Source organism: Pogona vitticeps, chromosome 5, assembly GCF_051106095.1.
Source record: "Pogona vitticeps strain Pit_001003342236 chromosome 5, PviZW2.1, whole genome shotgun sequence".
In the NCBI taxonomy this organism is placed as follows: Eukaryota; Metazoa; Chordata; class Lepidosauria; order Squamata; family Agamidae; genus Pogona; species Pogona vitticeps.
In genome coordinates this window covers 91,132,924-91,154,221 of record NC_135787.1, presented here as the reverse complement: position 1 = coordinate 91,154,221, position 21,298 = coordinate 91,132,924, and the positions used below count along the sequence as shown (strand labels likewise).

The 21,298-nt window shown below is 39.7% G+C and overlaps 1 long non-coding RNA gene across 1 annotated transcript in view; it reads left to right on the top strand.

Annotated features, from left to right (window-relative positions):
- LOC140707478 (uncharacterized) overlaps nucleotides 1–21,298 on the top strand; it is a 107,172-nt gene that overhangs the window by 28,061 nt on the left and 57,813 nt on the right. The window lies entirely within an intron of this gene.

Here is a 21,298-nt window from a genome sequence, read left to right as displayed (position 1 = left end):
GTACTCCTGACAGATCCTAAGATCGTAGTGGGAGACCCAGAGCTAAGCTGGATAGAAACAGGGCCAGGTGATCCGGCAAATCCTAAGATTATAGGAGTACGCTTAGGCCAAAACAAGCTGAATGCAAGTCCCAGAACAAAGTAGCCAGAGTCATTTATGCAATCCTAAGATTGTGAAATGACCTGCTCAACTTGGATGCTATTACAGAGGCAGGGTCATCCCTAACAGATCCTAAAATCCTGGGCATGACCTGAAAGCACTCCAAAAATAAAGGACATGCATCTTAGAATTACTTCACTACAACGTTGTAACAACCTGCACATGCCTACTGATTAAATCCAATTGTTTCCTAACAGTTTGCTTGTCCCACTGGGAATCTCTTTCTTAAAAGAGCACCCCAGATTCTAACACACATTACCACAGCCTGAAGATTTAACACCTCTCACCACAGCCTTTAGATCTAACTGCTGGCAAACAGCGTTTCCTAGGAAACTACTGTTCACACCTAGAGAAGCACTTAGCGCCTTGAAGCCTCAGTGTCCCACTGCAATCAAAACTTAGCTTGTGGATCAGAGTCACTCAAGCTGCTAGATAGAACAAAGATTGGTCATCCTGAGGTACTACAAAACCCAGCACGTGGTCCATCGCGCAGCTGCCACCATGTCAGCTAACATGGGTTCGAAAACACATGTGTAAGCCTGGACAGAGAGCAATCAGGAATTTGCACATGATAAAATGGGCTGAGTGAGTCCAGACTCAGCTAGCCATGATACAACACTCCTTCTCACAGGTCTGCCCACATAAGAACACCCTGGTACTCTCAGATATTATTGTGAAAAGGTCAAGTGGGCTTTGTAGTCCTTAGACTTAACTTGCACCACTGACAGGACTCTAAGTAAGCTAGGCCGAGGCAGCACTCTCAGATGACCCTATGACAAGTGTACTGTTCAGGAAACCAAATGAGTTTTATAATCTTTATTTTATTAAAGAAAAAGCATGTTACTAAGTATCAAAGCCGAATTAAACCAAAACAAATAAACTAGCATTGTGCTGTTTAGTTACAAAGATGTAGTGAGGCAAAGAAAACATGAAAAATAGAAAAGTATTCAAAAACCTTACAAAAAACACAAAAAGCCATTAAAAAGAATAAAAACAGTTTCAGTCCAGGAAATCATTAGTAAAAACAAAATAATCCAAGTAGGTTATAAAAAGGCTATAGTCCTCAGTGATCCTATAGAATAAAAACCCCTAAACAAAAGTAAAAATCCATTATATGTCCCATAGTCCTTAGTAAAGAAAAATCCAGTAAATATACCATAGTCCTTACAACATTACAAGAGCATAGTCCATATGGAGTATTCCAAGAAAAGAAGTCCATAAAGAATATTCCATAGAACAGTCCATAGAAAATAGTCCATGCACAGTCCTTAGGAAAAATCCCATAAGTCCAAAAGTAATCCAGCAAAGCATAGGAACCAGTCCATGTAGGTTGGCCACCAGCCTGTCTCGAAAGACATTAGGGTGAGTCCCCAAATGGCTGAAGAGTAGGTCACGAATCACTGAAAGGTCGGTCTTGGAAAGACCATGTCCATAGGCAAAAAGTTCCTTTTTCAAGAGTAACTGGCAAGGGCTTAATGCACCTTCCCACGATGTCATCCAATCAGAGTTCGTTACTAGGCAAACAGTCCTGTTGCACCACATGACTTCTTTCTCATACGCACCAGATGTTATTTGGGTTTACTGTGGTTTATCAAAGAGTCACAACAATTCCCATCTATTTAATCACACAGAGTCCTTTCTCAGGCTCTCAGAATAACATTCTCTCTGCTTGCCTAGAAAACAACTTGTCAGCATAGCAAAGATACTTTATACAAAGAAACAAAACGGAACCTCTCTGGCTCATTTCTTAATTACAAAACCCATATGCCTTAAAAGATTTTAACTCAAAAACCCATCTCATCACAAGCCCCCGGAAGATTAACAAAATTCCCAAACAATTTAAGTTTTAATTTTGATAACTGAATAAGATGAGATGTCATAATTAAGCAGTAACAAAATAGAGAAAGATATTAACATGAGCATAAAGTAATACATTTCAAATATGATTCTAAAATAGCAAAACAATTGATACATGAGAACTATTATAATTACAGTATTTACCATACATGAGAGAAATTGGCCTTAGACACTTCTACTAGTCTGAAAAACAGAAGAACAAACATGTTAGTATACTTAATCAAATACATCACTCTGCATATGCTCAGATAATACTCTAGTCATCAAACAGTAAAATAGTGAAACTAGGGTTAACATCATAATAACTTGACAAACCAATATACTGATATGAAGTAATAATGGATAAAACACTCTATGTATGCTCAGGAACATTGTCATACAGAATACCAAGAAAATTAAACATCAGAGCTTTAACAATTCTAGCCATTTTCTCCCCTTGCATCTGCACTAAACATTCTCGATAAACAATGGGCAATCAAGGCCTCCTTTCTAGGTAGATGTTCAACATCAAAATCATATTTTTGCAATCTGAAATACCACTGCATTAATCTTGGGCTTCGATGTCTGTGCTTCTCTAAGAATGTCAAAGCATTTTGGTCTGCTTGAATTGGATCAGGGCTGTAAATTACAAGGTTGCCTACATAGCCAATCACATAATATAAATCACCAAACAATTCATCAACCAATTTCTGAAAAGTAACATAGGTATTTTTCATTCCAGGTGCTAGTTTTCTGAGTTGGTAAATTCCCTGAGGGCAAGTAAATGATGTATAAGGGCGATGTTCCTCTTTAATTAAAATCTGATAAAGCCCTCCTTTTATTCCAATCACAGAAATATATTCAGCGTTTGCAACAATTTCAAATGACGTGTCAACATTGATTGTAGGGATTGTTTCAGTCTCCGGGAACTTATTTAACTGGCTAAAATCCAATTCCACTTTAGGATTAGCATCCTGTTCGCCTTGACAAATTGAAATAGTATTGAATACAGCTGTCAAACCATCATTGACTGTAATGGAATGTTTCACCACATTATACTCTCCAGGTGAATTAGAGAAAACGTTTTGGTGATTAGCTAACACAGACTCCAATACCTGTTCTGGGCTCAATTGATCAATGCCTTCAATTCCAGTATCTACCTCCTCATCACTTCCTCCACCTTGCTCATTATTCTCTTGGTCTACCTCTGTTACCACAGGTGTAATGTCAGGAATCTCTGGGTCAAGAAATGCAATGCACTTGTAAACCCGAATTGCTGGTGTTCTTTCTGAATTAACTGTGCTATCAGGTTTGGTCTCAAGAGGCCACTGTTGCATCAAAGTTCCCTCGGGAGTACTCTGCATGGCCTCAGAAACAGTATCAGCATTCTCACCACTTCCTTGGAAAATAGGCTGTTGAAAATAAGTATGGTCCCAAACCTCTGCCTTTCTTTCTAAAGATCTTTCTGAGAAGATTAACTGTGGTACTGGGCCAAAGTTTCCAGATATGATTTCAGTCTTTGGAGAAACATCAGTACTTTGTAATCCCAAAAAGTTAGCGCTTCCCCCTACATTGGTTGTGTTAGAAACAGTCTCACAATCTGACAGGTTCAAATGCAGCCTTGTATCTTTAAGCAAGTTTACAGGATCAGTTCCATATTCACTTGTACTACTGAAACAATGTGAAAGTCCATGCTGCAAAACCACTCCACTATCACCTCCTATGGCACTTGGCAAAGACTCTGAGAAAACCTTCACTCCTCCAGCTTTCTCAACAGACTGCTCCGGTACGCTAAGTAGGCCACCCCCTTGGTAACACTCATTACTCCCCAACTGCCATGAAGTACATGGGGTCCCTGCCAAACCTCCAGTGTCTGATTTCGCTGTTCCCTCTGGGCTAAGAGAAGGAGGGTTATTTGAGATCTGACATGCATCAAAATCTGCTGACACAAGTCCTAGCAAAGAATTAAGCTGAGTCTCTATTTCATCATCTCGGTATTTCACTCCCCCATGAACTACTGTTGCTTCTAAGCTGATGTGAGGCCTCTCAGTCCCAGCAATTGCTTTATTGCTTTGGAAAATCCCTTGCTCTCCTTCTTCTGGCAAACCCATAGACTCATCCCGAATTATTTCAGAACTTCTCACCTGTCCTGTGCTCTGGAAAAGAGCTGAGGTTGGTGCTGAGCTGAATCCCAATGCACTGAAATTCTCTGGAGCACTGCAGTTTTCCCTTGCGTCGTCCGATGCTAATTCCCTCAAAGAAACAGCTTCTCGGCGAACTTTCTCCTGCATTCCTTTCTCTGCGCGTGGCTCCAGGGCCTGTGAATCCTCTGTTTGGACGGGCGGTGAATCCTCTGTTTGAACGGGCGATGAATCGCTGTCTTCTCTGGAATGCTCATTAGAATTCCACTGGGCCCCGTTAACTCTTTCCACACAAGCATCTTGCATCTCAGGATCGCTCCCAATTGTTTGGAGCGTCTCGTTGCAGTAATCCCCAAAGGAACCCTGCTGAGCTTAGAAAAACTTTTGCATCAAGCCAGGTTCTGTGCTAAGAAAACGTTTTAAAAGGATGTTTTCATGGTACAGATTTTCTATAAGGGAATCTCTTTCCCTAATTTTCTGCTTGGCTTGCTCGAAAAATCCCGTAGCCACTTCCAAGATTCTGTCCACAGTTGCCGACTGTTTTTGCTCCCCCATCTTCTGCTGGCAATCTAGCCTAGGCTAGGTCAGCGATAAAACAAACAAAACTCCAAAAAAAGAGAGAAAAAATTTAAAAATCTCCTCTGCACCTTTGACCAACTGCTGTCACTCTGTGACCCTAAGATCTGTGAGAGGACAGACAGCTGCCAAACCAAAATACTGAAAAATCCAAAAGGAAGAGAAAAGAAAAACTGTGATCACTCTGTGAACCCTAAAGTTACAGAGATGATCAATGACTGAGTTGGGTGCAGATAGATATCCTAAGGTCATAGGGCATGACTCTAGGCCAAGCCAGATGCAGCTAGGTACTCCGGCAAATCCTAAGATTATAGGAGTACACTTAGGCCAAAACAAGCTGAACAAGGTAACCAGGACAAAGTAGCCAGAGTCATTTATGCAATCCTAAGATTGTGAAATGACCTGCTCAACTTGGGTGCTATTACAGAGTGCAAGCACTCTAAAAATAAAGGACATGCATCTTGGAATTTCTTCACTACAACGTTGTAACAACCTGCACATGCCTACTGATTAAATCCAATTGTTTCCTAACAGTTTGCTTGTCCCACTGGGAATCTCTTTCTTAAAAGAGCACCCCAGATTCTAACACACATTACCACAGCCTGAAGATTTAACACCTCTCACCACAGCCTTTAGATCTAACTGCTGGCAAACAGCGTTTCCTAGGAAACTACTGTTCACACCTAGAGAAGCACTTAGCTCCTTGAAGCCTCAGTGTCCCACTGCAATCAAAACTTAGCTTGTGGATCAGAGTCACTCAAGCTGTTAGATAGAACAAAGATTGGTCATCCTGAGGTACTACAAAACCCAGCACGTGGTCCATCCCACCGCTGCCACCATGTCGCAAACACGGGTTCGAAAACACACGTGTAAGCTTGGACAGAGAGCAATCAGGAGTTTGCACATGCTAAAATGGGCTGAATGAGTCTAATCTCAGCTAGCCTTGATACAACACTCCTTCTCGCAGGTCTGCCCACATAAGAACACCCTGGTACTCTCAGATATTATTGTGAAAAGGTCAAGTGGGCTTTGTAGTCCTTAGACTTAACTTGCACCACTGGCAGGACTCTAAGTAAGCTAGGCCGAGGCAGCACTCTCAGATGACCCTATGACAAGTGTACTGTTCAGGAAACCAAATGAGTTTTATAATCTTTATTTTATTAAAGAAAAAGCATGTTACTAGGTATCAAAGCCGAATTAAACCAAAACAAATAAACTAGCATTGTGCTGTTTAGTTACACAGATGTAGTGAGGCAAAGAAAACATGAAAAATAGGAAAGTATTCAAAAACCTTACAAAAAACACAAAAAGCCATTAAAAAGAATAAAAACAGTTTCAGTCCAGGAAATCATTAGTAAAAACAAAATAATCCAAGTAGGTTATAAAAAGGCTATAGTCCTCAGTGATCCTATAGAATAAAAACCCCTAAACAAAAGTAAAAATCCATTATATGTCCCATAGTCCTTAGAAAAGAAAAATCCAGTAAATATACCATAGTCCTTACAACATTACAAGAGCATAGTCCATATGGAGTATTCCAAGAAAAGAAGTCCATAAAGAATATTCCATAGAACAGTCCATAGAAAATAGTCCATGCACAGTCCTTAGGAAAAATCCCATAAGTCCAAAAGTAATCCAGCAAAGCATAGGAACCAGTCCATGTAGGTTGGCCACCAGCCTGTCTCGAAAGACATTAGGGTGAGTCCCCAAATGGCTGAAGAGTAGGTCACGAATCACTGAAAGGTCGGTTTTGGAAAGACCATGTCCATAGGCAAAAAGTTCCTTTTTCAAGAGTAACTGGCAAGGGCTCATCGCACCTTCCCACGATGTCATCCAATCAGAGTTCGTTACTAGGCAAACAGTCCTGTTGTACCACATGACTTCTTTCTCTTACACACCAGATGTTATTTGGGTTACGGTGGTTTCTCAAAGAGTCACAACAATTCCCATCTATCTAATCACACAGAGTCCTTTCTCAGGCTCTCAGAATAACATTCTCTCTGCTTGCCTAGAAAACAACTTGTCAGCATAGCAAAGATACTTTATACAAAGAAACAAAACGGAACCTCTCTGGCTCATTTCTTAATTACAAAACCCATATGCCTTAAAAGATTTTAACTCAAAAACCCATCTCATCAAGAGACATCGAAGCCCAAGATTAATGCAGCCCTCAGCAGAGACATCGAAGCCCAAGATTAATGCAGTGGTATTTCAAATTGCAAAAATATAATTTTGATGTTGAACATCTACCTGGAAAGGAGGCCTTGATTGCCCACTGTTTATCGAGAATGTTTAGTGCAGATGCAAGGGGAGAAAATGTCTAGAATTGATAAAGCTCTGATGTTTAATTTTCTTGGTATTCTGTATGACAATGTTCCTGAGCATACATAGAGTGTTTTATCCATTATTACTTCATATCAGTATATTGGTTTGACAAGTTATTATGATGTTAACCCTGGTTTCATTATTTTACTGTTTGATGACTAGAGTATTATCTCAGCATATGCAGAGTGATGTATTTGATTAAGTATACTAACATGTTTGTTCTTCTGTTTTTCAGACTAGTAGAAGTGTCTAACGCAAATTTCTCTTATGTATGGTAAATACTGTAATTATAATAGTTCTCATGTATCAATTGTTTTGCTATTTTAGAATCATATTTGAAATGTATTACTTTATGTTCAAGTTAATATCTTTCTCTATTTTGTTAATGCTTAATTATGACATCTCATCTTATTCAGTTATCAAAATTAAAATTTAAATTGTTTGAGAATTTTGTTAATCTTCCGGGGGCTTGTGATGAGATGGGTTTTTGAGTTAAAATCTTTTAAGGCATATGGGTTTTGTAATTAAGAAATGAGCCAGAGAGGTTCCATCTTGTTTCTTTGTATAAAGTATCTTTGCTATGCTGACAAGTTGTTTTCTAGGCGAGCAGAGAGAATGTTATTCTGAAAGCCTGAGAAAGGACTCGGTGTGATTAATAGATGGGAATTGTTGTGACTCTTTGATAAACCACAGAAAACCCAAATAACATCTGGTGTGGTATGGGAAAGAAGTCATGTGATGCAACAGGACTGTTGGCCTAGTAACGAACTCTGATTGGATGACATCGTGGGAAGGTGCAATGAGCCCTTGCCAGTTACTCTTGAAAAAGGAACTTTTTGCCTATGGACATTGTCTTTCCAAGACCGACCTTTCAGTCATTCGTGACCTACTCTTCAGCCATTTGGGACTCACCCTAATGTCTTTCGAGACGGACTGGTGGCCTACCTACATGGACTGGTTCCTATGCTTTGCTGGATTACTTTTGGACTTATGGGATTTTTCCTAAGGACTATGCATGGACTATTTTCTATGGACTGTTCTATGGAATATTCTTTATGGACTTCTTTTCTTGGAATACTCCATATGGACTATGCTCTTGTAATTTTGTAAGGACTATGGTATATTTACTGGATTTTTCTTTTCTAAGGACTATGGGACATATAATGGATTTTTACTTTTGTTTAGGGGTTTTTATTCTATAGGATCACTGAGGACTATAGCCTTTTTATAACCTATTTGGATTATTTTGTTTTTACTAATGAATTACTGGAGTGGAACTGTTTTTATTCTTTTTAATGGCTTTTTGTGTTTTTGTAAAGTTTTTGAACTCTTTTATATTTTTCATGTTTTCTTTGCCTCGCTACATCTGTGTAACTAAACAGCACAATGCTAGTTTATTTGTTTTGGTTTAATTTGGCTTTGATACCTAGTAACATGCTTTTTCTTTAATAAAATAAAGATTATAAAACTCATTTGGTTTTCTGAACAGTACACTTGCCATAGGGTCATCTGAGAGCGCTGCCTCGGCCTAGCTTACTTAGAGTCCTGTCAGTGGTGCAAGTTAAGTCTAAGGACTACAAAGCCCACTTGACCTTTTCACAATAATATCTGAGAGTACCAGGGTGTTCTTATGTGAGCAGACCTGCGAGAAGGAGTGTTGTATCAAGGCTAGCTGAATTTGGACTCATTCAGCCCATTTTAGCATGTGCAAACTCCTGATTGCTCTCTGTCCAAGCTTACACGTGTGTTTTCGAACCCGTGTTAGCCTCTTTCTCTATGGCAATTTTTCTCTCTCTACCTCTAATTGCCTCATTCTGAATTCATGTGCTTTTGCCAGCTCAAATTTTCTTAGGTCTAATAAATGTTCAGTAGAGGACTCTTCCTCTTGCGCTGAGGAAAATCTTTTCTCTTTACCATTAAATTCCTCCTCAGAACTGGCTGCCATCTGTGCAGCTCTCAGCTCAATCTCAGATATTTATTGCGAGGTAAGGGCATATTTTTCACAAAAAAGGCTCTGTTTTATTTCCAAGCCTCTCTTTAGATCACTTTTTTTCCTTTCTGTGCTAAGGTCTGATATTTAGTTGCAGAGTACACCAGCTGGCCTAGCTGTGAGCTGGTAACTGTAACTCCACTTCTTTGGCGTCTTCTGTCCCTTACACTTGGCCCCTTGCCAACTAAGGATACTTTATATTTCTGCCTTTGGCACAACTTTAAATTTTATTACAGCTCTACCCACACACTTAGGTTCTGCTGTTTACAATGGAGATCCCTCAGCTTTGTGCCCTTGGTCTGTGTCCCCACAGAGTTTTCCTAAGTCTGGACACGCTGACCAAACCACCACAGCCTCTGCTTTTGGGCCACTCTCCCTCACAAAATGGACACCACAGAGCTCATATATCAGTTCTTCCACTCTGAAGCTTAAGCGCCTCTCCACTAAATTTGCTCCCCTTGAGTCAAATGCTAGAGAGTTACCCACGCTTTACACTCCAGGTGACCCTAACTGAAATCCTTTTGCTCTGGTCACTTTGGCCAAGGCTTTACTGGACAACTCGTATCCCAACCGCTGGACACCAGTTTTATTGTGACGGCCTCCTCTCATGTCACAAAGGAGGTGTCACGTCACTCTTACATACAAACACTTTGTTCACGCTGCCACCAACCATTCCTTCATCTGAGACTCTTCAGGCAAATAAATGACTTTTAAAATAAAAGCTTGTGTTTATTTAGAATAACAGAAGAAATGGTAAATCACTGTATCAATGAAATAATAAGGCAATCAATATAAAGTATCACACACACACTCTCTTTCAGACCTTCTCTCAAAATATAGCACAGTACTACACAACGGGTATAAGCCCTCCCTAAGTCCCTAACCAGACCCTAACCAAGTCCCTATCTAAATCCTATCTTAGACCCTATCTGACTCACACCTCATTCACTCCCCCCTTAAATACCATGGCTCCACCCTCTGAAGTCCCACCTCCCGTCATGCTATAGGCAGATGAATTCTAGCCACAGCAATGACAGGCAGATGACATCATTGCTACCGTCACAGTCGGCGTATATAAATTTTTTGCAGGGTAAAAGGTAAAAAAGTTCCCTGACCCCTGGTCTAAGGAGAAAGGTCCAGGCTAAACAGCATTCACAAAATTTCAGTCTCTTAAAGCCTGTTTAGTGGTATTTAACTCTGGGATTTTTTCCAGAAACAAAAGATTTTTCCATCTCACTGTCTCTGTTTTGGCCTTGAACCAGCCTACTTTATAAGAATCACTTTTGTTTTTGAAGAAGCAGGCTGGCAAGCAAAACTTGCCACTCCTTGTCTTCTTTCAGGCAAGTATTTTCACTCTAATTTCTTTTTCAGCTTAATGGGGTTGTTCATAAATCAAAGGCTTCAACTTAATTTGTTCTTATATATTTTCAACGCCGTATTGCTTGTTCTCCTCTCCTTGGAGGGTGGTGTAGCTTTTAGCCCTGCCCTCACCTGTCCGTCACAGCTGAGCAGTGGAAGAGGAGCCAATAAGTGAATGGAAGGTGATGCTAAAGGGGGAGGGGCTTGTATATAAAGGGGGTGTATGGAGTATGAGAGGGAATGGTGAGTAGAGAGGTTCTGTGAGTTAAGGAGTCAGTGAGAGTAGGGTTCTGTGTATTAGTAAGTTCAGTGAGTGAGAGAGATTGATTAGCAACTTGTGATTTACCTATTACTTATTATTAATCAAATAAACAAGTTTAAGTTTCAAAGAAACATATGTCTCAGTGAATAATTGGTATTGAAACAACAATACCTGGTGGCAGCAACTTTGAGAAGAAGAGTGAGCACCTCCTGGAGGCCTGAGAGAATAGAAGTTCCAGCGTGCCCGCAACAGGTGGTGGTGGAGTTGCTCACAGCTGTCTGCCAAAATGGCTCCCGCATTTGATCTGTGCTCAGGTGAATTTTCAGAGGGAAGAAATACCAGGTTGCTGCTCAATCTTCTTCCTTCTGGTGCTCACCAACTGCTTCAGGGAGACCTCTCCTGGGCTTCCCTTCAATCCCCCATTTCTATCTTCCCTTCAATCCCCCAGTTCTATCTTCTCCCTGGAGTTGTTCCCGGAAGCTGCTGGCAGTGATGAACTTCTGCCTCTCTCTAAATCATTCTATCCTTTGTAGATTGCATCCCATTACAGATGTTCCCTCTCTTTTGTTGACTATAAGGGCTACTCCATTCCTTCTACGCGATTCCTGCCCACAATAGTAGATATGATAATCCTCTGAATTGAATCCACCCATTCCCGTCCATTTTAATTCACTGATACCCAGGATATCAACGTTTATGCTTGCCATCTCCTCTTTGACCACATCCAGCTTCCCAAGGTTCATAGATCTTACATTCCAGGTTCCTATGCAGTATTTTTCTTTGCAGCATCAGACTTTCCTTTCACTTCCATGCGCGTCCACAGCTGAGTGTTCTTTTGGCTTTGGCCCAATCACTTCATTAGCTCTGGAGCTGCATGTACTTGTCCTATGCTCTTCCTCAGTAGCATGTTGGATACTTTCCAACCTGAGGGGCTCATCTTCCAGTGCCATAACTTTTAGCCTTTTGTTTCTGTCCATGGAATTTTCTTGGCAAAGATACTGGAATGGCTTGCCAGTTCCTGCTCCAGGTGGATCACGTTTAGTCAGAACTCTCCACTATGACCTGTCCATCTTGGGTGTTCCTGCATAGCATAGCACATAGCTTCTCTGAATTACTCAAGCCCCTTTGCCATGATAAGGCAGCAATCCATGAAGGGGAAGAGATATTCATACATTCTTTTAATATTTATCATTTGCCTCTAACAGTAGTTTATCAAATGTAATTTGTTCTTCATAAAAACCCATTATTTTATCTTTTGCATACCTGGAGTCTAATTGTAATCTCGTCCACCAGTCTAAAATAAAAATCTGCTCCTCTAACTCCTCTCTCGTCTTTAACACCCTCTCTTTCTGAATCAAATCTGTGTACTTCAGCATTGTGGTAGACTGTGTAAATGTTTCTAATGGTGACATCCGAATCCATAACAAAGATTTTCTTATCATATGTTTATTGAAGACTTTATACTCTTTAGCTTTTTGATATCATGTAAAGGCAGACCATCCTAAGTGAATATCATGTCCCTCCAATTTAAGCAGCATCTCATTATCCAGAGTAATTCATTTCTTAATTCATATCAATACACAAGCCCTATAACAAATTTCCCAATCCGGAAGACGAAAGCCCACCCTTTGTTTAGAGTCTTGTAATGCCTTTATTTTGATCCTCGGTTTCTTTCCCTGCCAAACAAATTTTATTATTTTTTTATTGAACTCATGTAGAAGTGTTTGCTTTAACAACTTTTGTATTGTCTGAAAAAGGAAGATCAATTTAGGTAACACATTCATTTTAATTACTGCTATTCTTCCCATCAATGAAAGTTGTAGCATATCCCACTTTTCCAAGTCTCTCTGTATCTCCATAAAAAGTTTCATATAATTATCTTATATCATTGTACTTGCTTTGTTTGTTATTTGAATTCCCAAATATTTGATTCTTTTTTCCTCTTGGAAGCCCATTGTGTTTGTCAATTTGTGAACCTCTTCTGTTCTGATATTCTTGCCTAAAATGTTTGTTTTCCATCAATTCACTTTCATTCCTGCGAGTTCCCCAAAGTTTATTAATATTTTCATTAGTTCAATAGGTTTACTGGGTTCTTCCAAAATAAAAACAAAATCATCAGCAAATGCCTATAATTTATATTCTTCTCCCCTTATTTTTAAAAATAATTTTTTAAAAAAAATCTTGATAGGCTTGAGCACTGGGATGAAAACAACAGAATGCAATTAAAGAGGGATAAATGCAAAATTCTTCACCCAGGCAAGGGGAAAACCAAATGCACAGTTACAAAGTGGTGGATACTTGGCTCGCTAATACTATGAGTGAGAATGATCTTGGAATTGTTGTAGATCACAAGCTGACATAAGCCAACAGTGTGATGGAGCTGCAAAAAAGGCAAATGCTATTTTAGGTTGCATTAATAGAAGTACAGTCCCAAAATCCCATAAGGTATTAGTCCCCCTCTATGCAGCAGTAGTTTGACCTCAGCTAGAGGACACACACTTTAAAAAGGATGCTGACATACTAGAATAAGTTCAGGGGAAGGCAACAATGTGGATCAGGAGACTGGAAACCGAGCCCTGTGAGGAAAGACTGAAAGAACTGGGTATGTTTAGCCTAGAGAAAAGAAGACTGAAGGGAGATATGATTGGTTTTTTCCAACTCCAATATTCTATGATTCTGTGATTCAGGACAACAGGCAAATCATTTGCCACCAGGCAAATCTGGCCATGCTTGACTGTGAGATGATTTCCTGCAATTTCTAGGAAAAGTGTGGCTGGAAAGCCAGCTGCCTTTGTTCAGAAAGCTGAACAGCCAATTTACCTCCAATCATCTTGGTTCAAGGCCAGTCCTTTTGAATCATGGAATCCAAATTGTTAGGTTGTTCCATCACCAACCCAAATTGTGTTAAGAGGATGGTGCAAAGAGGACTCAGTCATCTTCCTAACCTCAATGTGGATAAGTGAGAATCTGTTATCATGGAGGATTTATCATGTCCAGGTCTTGGCTGGGGGATGAAGAAGATGTTACTTGCCCAATGAGCTTATATAATTCTTGGCAATTTCTGACCATACAAAGTATCCTAATATCAGGCAATAACAAAAGAAAATAAAAATAAAAAGACTAACTGCTATATTTTTATGTGAGCTTCAATGGATCATGTACTCTCTGTCCTTGGGTCCTTCAAGAACAAGCATTAATGAAAATATTCATACTGGTTCACAGGAGTTCTAAAGATTTCCTTATGAGCCCCACCTGTAACCCAATTTTTCTCCAAGCCTCATAAGAAATAGAGACATATTGTTCTGATTCATTTTCTTGTTTCCAGCTTTGACCATACAGAGAAACCTTTGTTCCCCTTTGTTTTGCTATGTCCCTTTTCGTAACTTTAACTAACTTGTGTCTTGTATTCTGTATCACCATCATCTAGAAGAATTCATATCTGGGAAACTCTTTTACATAGCATATTTCCTTTTGAAAAAAAAATCAGCCCAGATGAATATATGCACTTATTAATACAATGAGTCCTGTTAAGAATACAAACTTCGTTCATATGATTACATTTAGTCCCATTAGTTCCCCTTAGGAACTAATGTTAATGACTGCTGGCAGTTGCAACTCATCTGAGCAGATTAGTTGGATCAAAATATTTATTCAGCAGACTCATCTTGGTACAGCACTAACCTGTGAAAGAATGTGTACATGGTCACTGTTGCTGCTTACTGATCTTGATAGCATCCATGTATAGGAGTAGATACAGAAGCTATGTGTATCTGTTTTGCAGACCTTTCTATGCAAGGAGGGCTGGAAGAATGGCTGACCTTTAGCCATTTCTTAATCTGTGTTTGTGAAAGTTGCTTCTGCAAATTGTGTTCCCCCCTCCTTTGCAGTTCTACAAGACAATTTCCTAGAGCCTATAAATATCTGTTCATTCCAAAACAATGCTAGGTATTGCATGAAGCCATTGAAAAAACCTGAATAGTATGGTTCCCCACAGAAGCTAAAAATTAACATATATGGCAGGTTGTCCTGAAGAAATAAAATAAAGGAACTACTTTGATGATGCCCCATAGGTACCAAGGTGAAATGCATCACAGAATGGAATTTTCAGATCCATAGGCAATGCCTCTCTGGACACCTGATGCTGGGAACTACTGTTGTGACTGCAAGCAGAAAAATGCATTTGATGATTTTACCCAAAATGACTGTTATGTCTACTCTCTTTCCTGTAATTTATCTTTTGTTCTTAATCTATTGAGAATGAATTTGACCTGTAAAAGGAAGAGAAAGAAATGTCAGGAAATATATCACAGTTAGGGATGTGCAATTCATCCTCTGCCTCAGTACCTGACTGACTGACAGAGTACCTCACTGCTGTCTTGTGTGTCACGTTTGCAATGAGCCCTATCTGGAACAGAGTGGAAAAGGAAGAAAGCAAAGTATTACAAAAACAAAAGCCATTAGCAACCATTAAAAAAGTAAAGTACAAAATGAGAGTACAAAATCTTACATCATTCCTACCTCATGGGCATTCTTCAGTCTCAAGAGACTATGGTAATATGCTCTGTATGGAGAACTTGGAACAACGTCTAGTGTTTTGATGCTGTACGCGAAGCTGGAGTGTCCTCTCCAGGGCATGAAGCCTGGATAAATAATATGGAGGATAGTCTGTTACCCAAGCAGCAAATCCCCCCTCTCCACATCACTGATACAGTCCAATGGAAAGGCAAGAGCCAATACAACTGGTTCTAGCAATGTCGCAGGAGTTGACAGAATGACACGAACTGCCTCCGGGACTCTGGCTCTGGATTTTTCCTTCAGGTTGACTCCTGAAGCCTTTTCCATCAGTGGATATAGCCACAAGGCAGTAGAGGTTTGAAACTGGAGTTTTCCTTCTCCTAGATGGGCTGCCTTCCAGGGCTGAATGAGTCCCACCTACCCGGCCTGCTCCCTCATGACATGGAGGCAGATGGCAGTGCCTCAGTGGGGGTTTGAAGTCAGAGTTTTCCTTCTCCTAGATGGGCTGCCTTCCAGGGCCAAACGAGTTCCACTTACCCAGCCTGCTCCCTCATGGCATGGAGGCAGATGGCAGTGGGGGTTTGAAGTCAAAGTTTTCCTTCTCCTAGATGGGCTGCCTTCTAGGGCTGAACAAATCCCACCTACCCAGCCTGCTCCCTATTCCTATTGCCACTGTGATGTATCCCATTCCAAATTTTCATGAGGAATTCAACATACTCATGGCAGATTCATGCAAAAACAGGCATTTAACTCAATTGATTTCTAAAGTGTAATGGAAAATGAGATTTGCAGCTGCCTAAAAGAAAAGAAAAACCATCAATTGGACATCCATTCTGCTGAAAAATAAAATGAAGCAAGTATCTCACTTTTAATTTAAATTTTGAAGTTTTGCAAGAAAAAATAGGAAAAAAACTGATTGAAAAGAATATCTAGATGAAAATTAAACAGAAATTTCATATGTGAAAAAGATAAAGGAGGGAAAAAAAAGAAGAAGCATTTTGGTTGAGCTTCAAGAAAAGAGCCAGTTGATAACCAGAAGCCACATGCTGAATGGCTTAGAAAGTCCTCAATCCATTGAATAATCAAAAGTGGGCATTTATCTCTCTAATGTAGTTTCTTTAATCACAGTGATAACTCAGTCATTTTTTGCTGACCAGAAGATCATTTCCACGGTATAGGTAAGTAATTTAAAAGCACAATGTCATTTCACTGAGTAATTTTAATTGAAAAGGAAATAGAAATAGGTATAACCAGATCATGAGTTTAAAAGATGCCTAGAATAAAGTAACAAAATGAGCAGTTAGTAATTATAGATATCAGCTGTAGCACTCACTCTGACATGCAGTTGATACAGATTCTGTGGACCATCATAATTGTCCCCCCTTGCAGCCTCGGTTTGTCATAGAATCATAGAATAATGAGGTTAGAAGGGACCTATAAGGCCAGCAAGTCCAACCCCCTGCTCAATACAGGAATACTGTTAAAAGGCTATCTGCCAAGTGGTCCTGTGTTAATGGATATGTTTCAGTTTTTTCATCCTCAGGATCTGAATAGGACTCTTGGAGGGATTAAAGCTACCACATGTCTGATGGACACTTGCCCTTCCTGACTTATAATAGTTACCAGAGAGGCTGAGTGGGTACGAGGAATGGTGAATGTCTCCTTGCAGCAGAGCAGGCTTACAGCATGCTTAAAGAAGGCAGTAGTAAGACCATTGTTGAAAAAAACCCTCCTTGGATCCCATGGTATTGTGTAATTACTGACCAGTCTCTGATTTTCGTTTATTGAGCAAGGAGCTAGACCAGGTTTTGGCTTCTCAGCTCCAGGGGCCCCTGGATGAGATGGATTATCTAGATCCATTCCAATTTGGTTATGGGCTGGAGACTGCTTTGGTCATCATTCATTCATTCATTCATTCATTCATTCATTCATTCATCCATCCATTCATCCATTTATTTATTTATTTATTTATTTATTTATTTATTTATTTATTTATTTATTTATTTATTTATTTATTTATTTATATCCTGTCGGCATCTGCAGATGAAACCTAATGTCGGGATCTGCAGACGAAGCCTTTAGGGATCTGCAGATGAAGCCTAGTTGTAGGGATCTGCAGATGAAGGCTTTCCCCCCTCTTGACCAGCAAGGAGAAAGGAAAAGGCGAGGCACTCGAGCGTGTGTTTCAGGACGGAATCCGGATGAACAAAACAGCATGCTGTGCAAAACTGTTCAGTGGGAATTCCTCCCGATCCATTGCCGCGCCCCCCTTTTATTGTTTTCTACTACCTTTGCACTAGTTAATCAATTACCATTCTAAACACAGGCAGGTAATATCCTGAATACATAAGTATGGTAAACAGAGGGGCCCGTAAACACAGGCAGGTAAACTCTAAATACACAAGCAGGGTAAACATTCCTGAATACACGAGCAGGGTAAACATAGACAGATAGCACCTTAAATACACAAGTAAGTTAATACAATTAACCCAGAGACAGGTAATTATCCTAGATACCAAAGCAGGTTAATGAATCATCCTTACTGGAAGCTATCACACTGTGTACATGACCTGTGCGCCCAAGCACAATGTCTGCCACAGATAAATACATTGTAAAATCATACAATTTCCCCACAATACCCCACCTATTTGGGTGACTCGTCCACTCTAGGCGGCTAGAGTCATAGTGGATAACCTATGCTGGGAACTGGATAGGAGGAAAATATCCCTAGTGGTTCTGCTGGACCTCTCACCAGCTTTCTCTACCATCAGTCAGGGCCATCTCCTGGGACTTGGAGGCACTGTTTTATGGTAGCTCCAGTCCATCTTGGGGAGGAGAACTCAGAAGGTCATGCTGGGGGACTCCTGTTCAACACCCTAACCATTGGCCTGTGGTGTCACTCAGGGTCCTGTTTTGTCCTCTATGCTATTAAACATCTACATGAAACTGCTGGGAGAGTCTGGAGTTTTGGGGTTTGGTGTCATCAGTATGAGGACGACACTCAATTCTATATTTGCTTTTCATCTAAAACCAAAGAATCTGTTTCAGCTCTGAATCAATGTCTTGTGTCAGTAATGGACTTGATGAGGATGAATAAATTGAAACTTAATGCAAGACAGAGGTGGTCCTGGTCAGCTGAAAGGCAGTTCAAAGATTAGGGATCCAGCCTCTGCTGGATGGAGTTACATTCCCCCTGAAAACACAGGTGCACAGTTCTGGATTCATATCTGAGCCTTGATGCCCAGGTTTTGGTGGTGGCCAAAGATGCCTTTGCACAGTTAAAACTAGCGTGCAAGCTGGAACCATTTCTTGAGAGGTCTTATCTGGCCATGGTGGCACATGCCTTTCATCCTGGCTGGATTACTGCCTTTGGAAAGTATTTGGAAACTCCAGAAGGTCCAAATGCAGCAGTCAGATTATTAACAGAGGCTGGTTAGGGGAAATATACAATATAATCCCCTGTTACAACAGATCCACTGGTTGCCTATCTGTTTTTAGAGACAACTCAAAGTGCTCTTTTTATTCTATAAAGCCCTAAGCAGCTTGGGTCCAAGTTTTCTAAAAGACCACATCTCCCTTTATGAGTGTTAACAAGATATTAAGATCATTCCAGGCGCATTTGGTGGGGACATGAGAGAGGCCCTTCTCTGTTGTTGGTCCCAGACTCTGGAACTCTTCCCCCCACTCAAATGCCAGGCTGGCCCCATGTTTGCTGTCCTTCTGCATGCAGAAAAAGACCTATCTTTTCAAGCAGCCTTTCCTCTAAATCACTGGTTGACCAATGGAATTTTAAAAGGGATTATTGTATTCTGTTGTGTTGCTTTTGCATCTGATATTGCTTTTTTAAAAATAAATTTTAATAGATTTAATAATTTTTAAATATTGTAATAGTTTATTAGTTTACTGTAATTATTTATTAGCTTTTAACTTTGTTTCTTTTAATACTGTAAAGTGCCCTGGATCCTTTAGGAGAAACATGGCATCTAAATATTTTAAATAAACAGATGGATGGGTGGGTGGGTGGATGAATGAATAGATTTGAGCTTCTTATTTCTTGTTGGCTTTTACTTTTCCATGTATTATTGGTTTTACAGAGAATCTTGGTTTCTAATGATGGGCCCAAAGTAAAACAGCCATTTTCCCTCATTTTTGCCTCCTGAGATAGGTTCAGGATTAATTTGGTCTAGCATCCACTATTCGTCTTTCTGGTAGTCCAAAATATCCCCAAACTTTCCTCAAGCACTGTATTTCAAATAGATCAATTATTTTCCAATCAGCTTTCTTCACTGCCCAGCTTTCACACTCATACATAGTGATTTGGAATAGAAGAGTGTGGATCGTATTAGTCTAGGTTTCAAGAGACACATCTTTACACTTGATGACCTTTTCTAATTCATTGCAGTCCTTACAAGTCTCAGTTTTCTTCTGATTTCTTCACTGCAGTCTCACTTGTTTGCCATTCTGGCAATTCAGTGTATCTGCAAAACTTTCTTCCAGGACCACATTCAAAATGAATCAACTTTTTCCTGTCACCTGCCACCCCCATCACCATTAGAACTATCCATTCTTTTTTGTAGTGGCTACCCTTGAAGATGGTGAATGTATATTTGTTTAATATCTCAGCTGTGACCATTCCACCATAGGTGACCCTGACCATCATAATAGAGTTTGGCCTCCTGACAGAATTGCTCTCAGCTTTACTGACACATTCAAACCCCTTCACCATATTAAGGTGTGCATCCAAAAAGGAGTGTTTATCCTATTCTAGTCCAAATAGTTAAATGTAGAGGGACCCATTCATTGATACTCAATTAAAAATATATATATTTCAGAGTATTAATGCTAGACTTGAGCTGTGTTTGTATTGCAGCTAATTGATTTATAAGTAGATTCTGTTGATAGTCAGCTATATTCCATGATGGTGGAACTTGTCTCTCACCAGGCCTAATGGAGCCCACAAGATATATATCATGTTCTGGTGAACAAGTAATGTTTCCACTACCAGCCCCCATCTTGTGATCTGTCATTGGGAGCAAAAACAAGGCATGTGTTACATCCTGAGTGGGGTGGGAGCCATAGTTTAATTTGGCCTGATGGGTCATTATGTTATGCCAGCCTTGTCTATCTTGATATAAAAACTCATTGGAAAGTGGTGGTCGGTGAAAATATATATAGCAAAAGCTATTTTATACTCATCCAGTTGGTGTTTTTTTTTTTTTTTAGAATGTTTGGAGGGGCAACATCATAAAATATAACCTGGAACTCTTTTTGGCTTAACTCATATTAGAAATATGAAATCATTATTTCTGGATGATGCCATACACTTTTCCCCCCAGTGGACAGCTCTTGGCTTTAGAACTGAGGCATATTTAACTAAGGAAAATATCCTCAGTAATGAAGCCAGAGAGGCTAAATCCGAGTGGTAAATATTACTAAGCCATAATTATTTGCTAAATAGTTATTAATCACCTCTCACTCTTACGTCTCTTTGTGGCATGCTTAAAGTTCTAAATGATCACTCATGATAATCTTAAATGAAACAGAAAGAGCAGTTCTGTGAAATCACAGAATTCTGGCAGGAGAATCTTAAAGAGCTAGTTTAAACCTACCCTAGTATTATGATAGTATATATAATAATTTTAAAGGAATTGAGTAGTTGTGGTATCTGTCACATTGATTAGTCTAACTGAGTAAACAGTACAATAGTGTGGATTAATATAGCTTCTATCAACAGATAAATCTTGTTATCGATGACTAATGTCACTCTTAGATTTTTGTAAAATGATTCCCTTTACCATTCTCAAGAGGATGCACACACCGATCCAAATACATGTGACTACCATGTGATTTTAACTGGATTAGAAAAACTGTGATACAGCTACTGATTCATTTTCATAGTGTAATCCTGCTCTTAGAGGATATGACTTCTCCATGGAATACCTTATCCATATGGGATGTGATACAGCTAGATGAGCCCTCAGAAATGTATAAAAGAACTTGAGAGGCAACATGATCTAAGTAAAACTTCAAACAATGTTCTATTTGATACACTGTTGCTGGCTTTTAAACCAACTATTTATTTTTATTTACTTTCAATACAAAAGTATTGTAGAACTTTCAATTTCACGCAGCTGA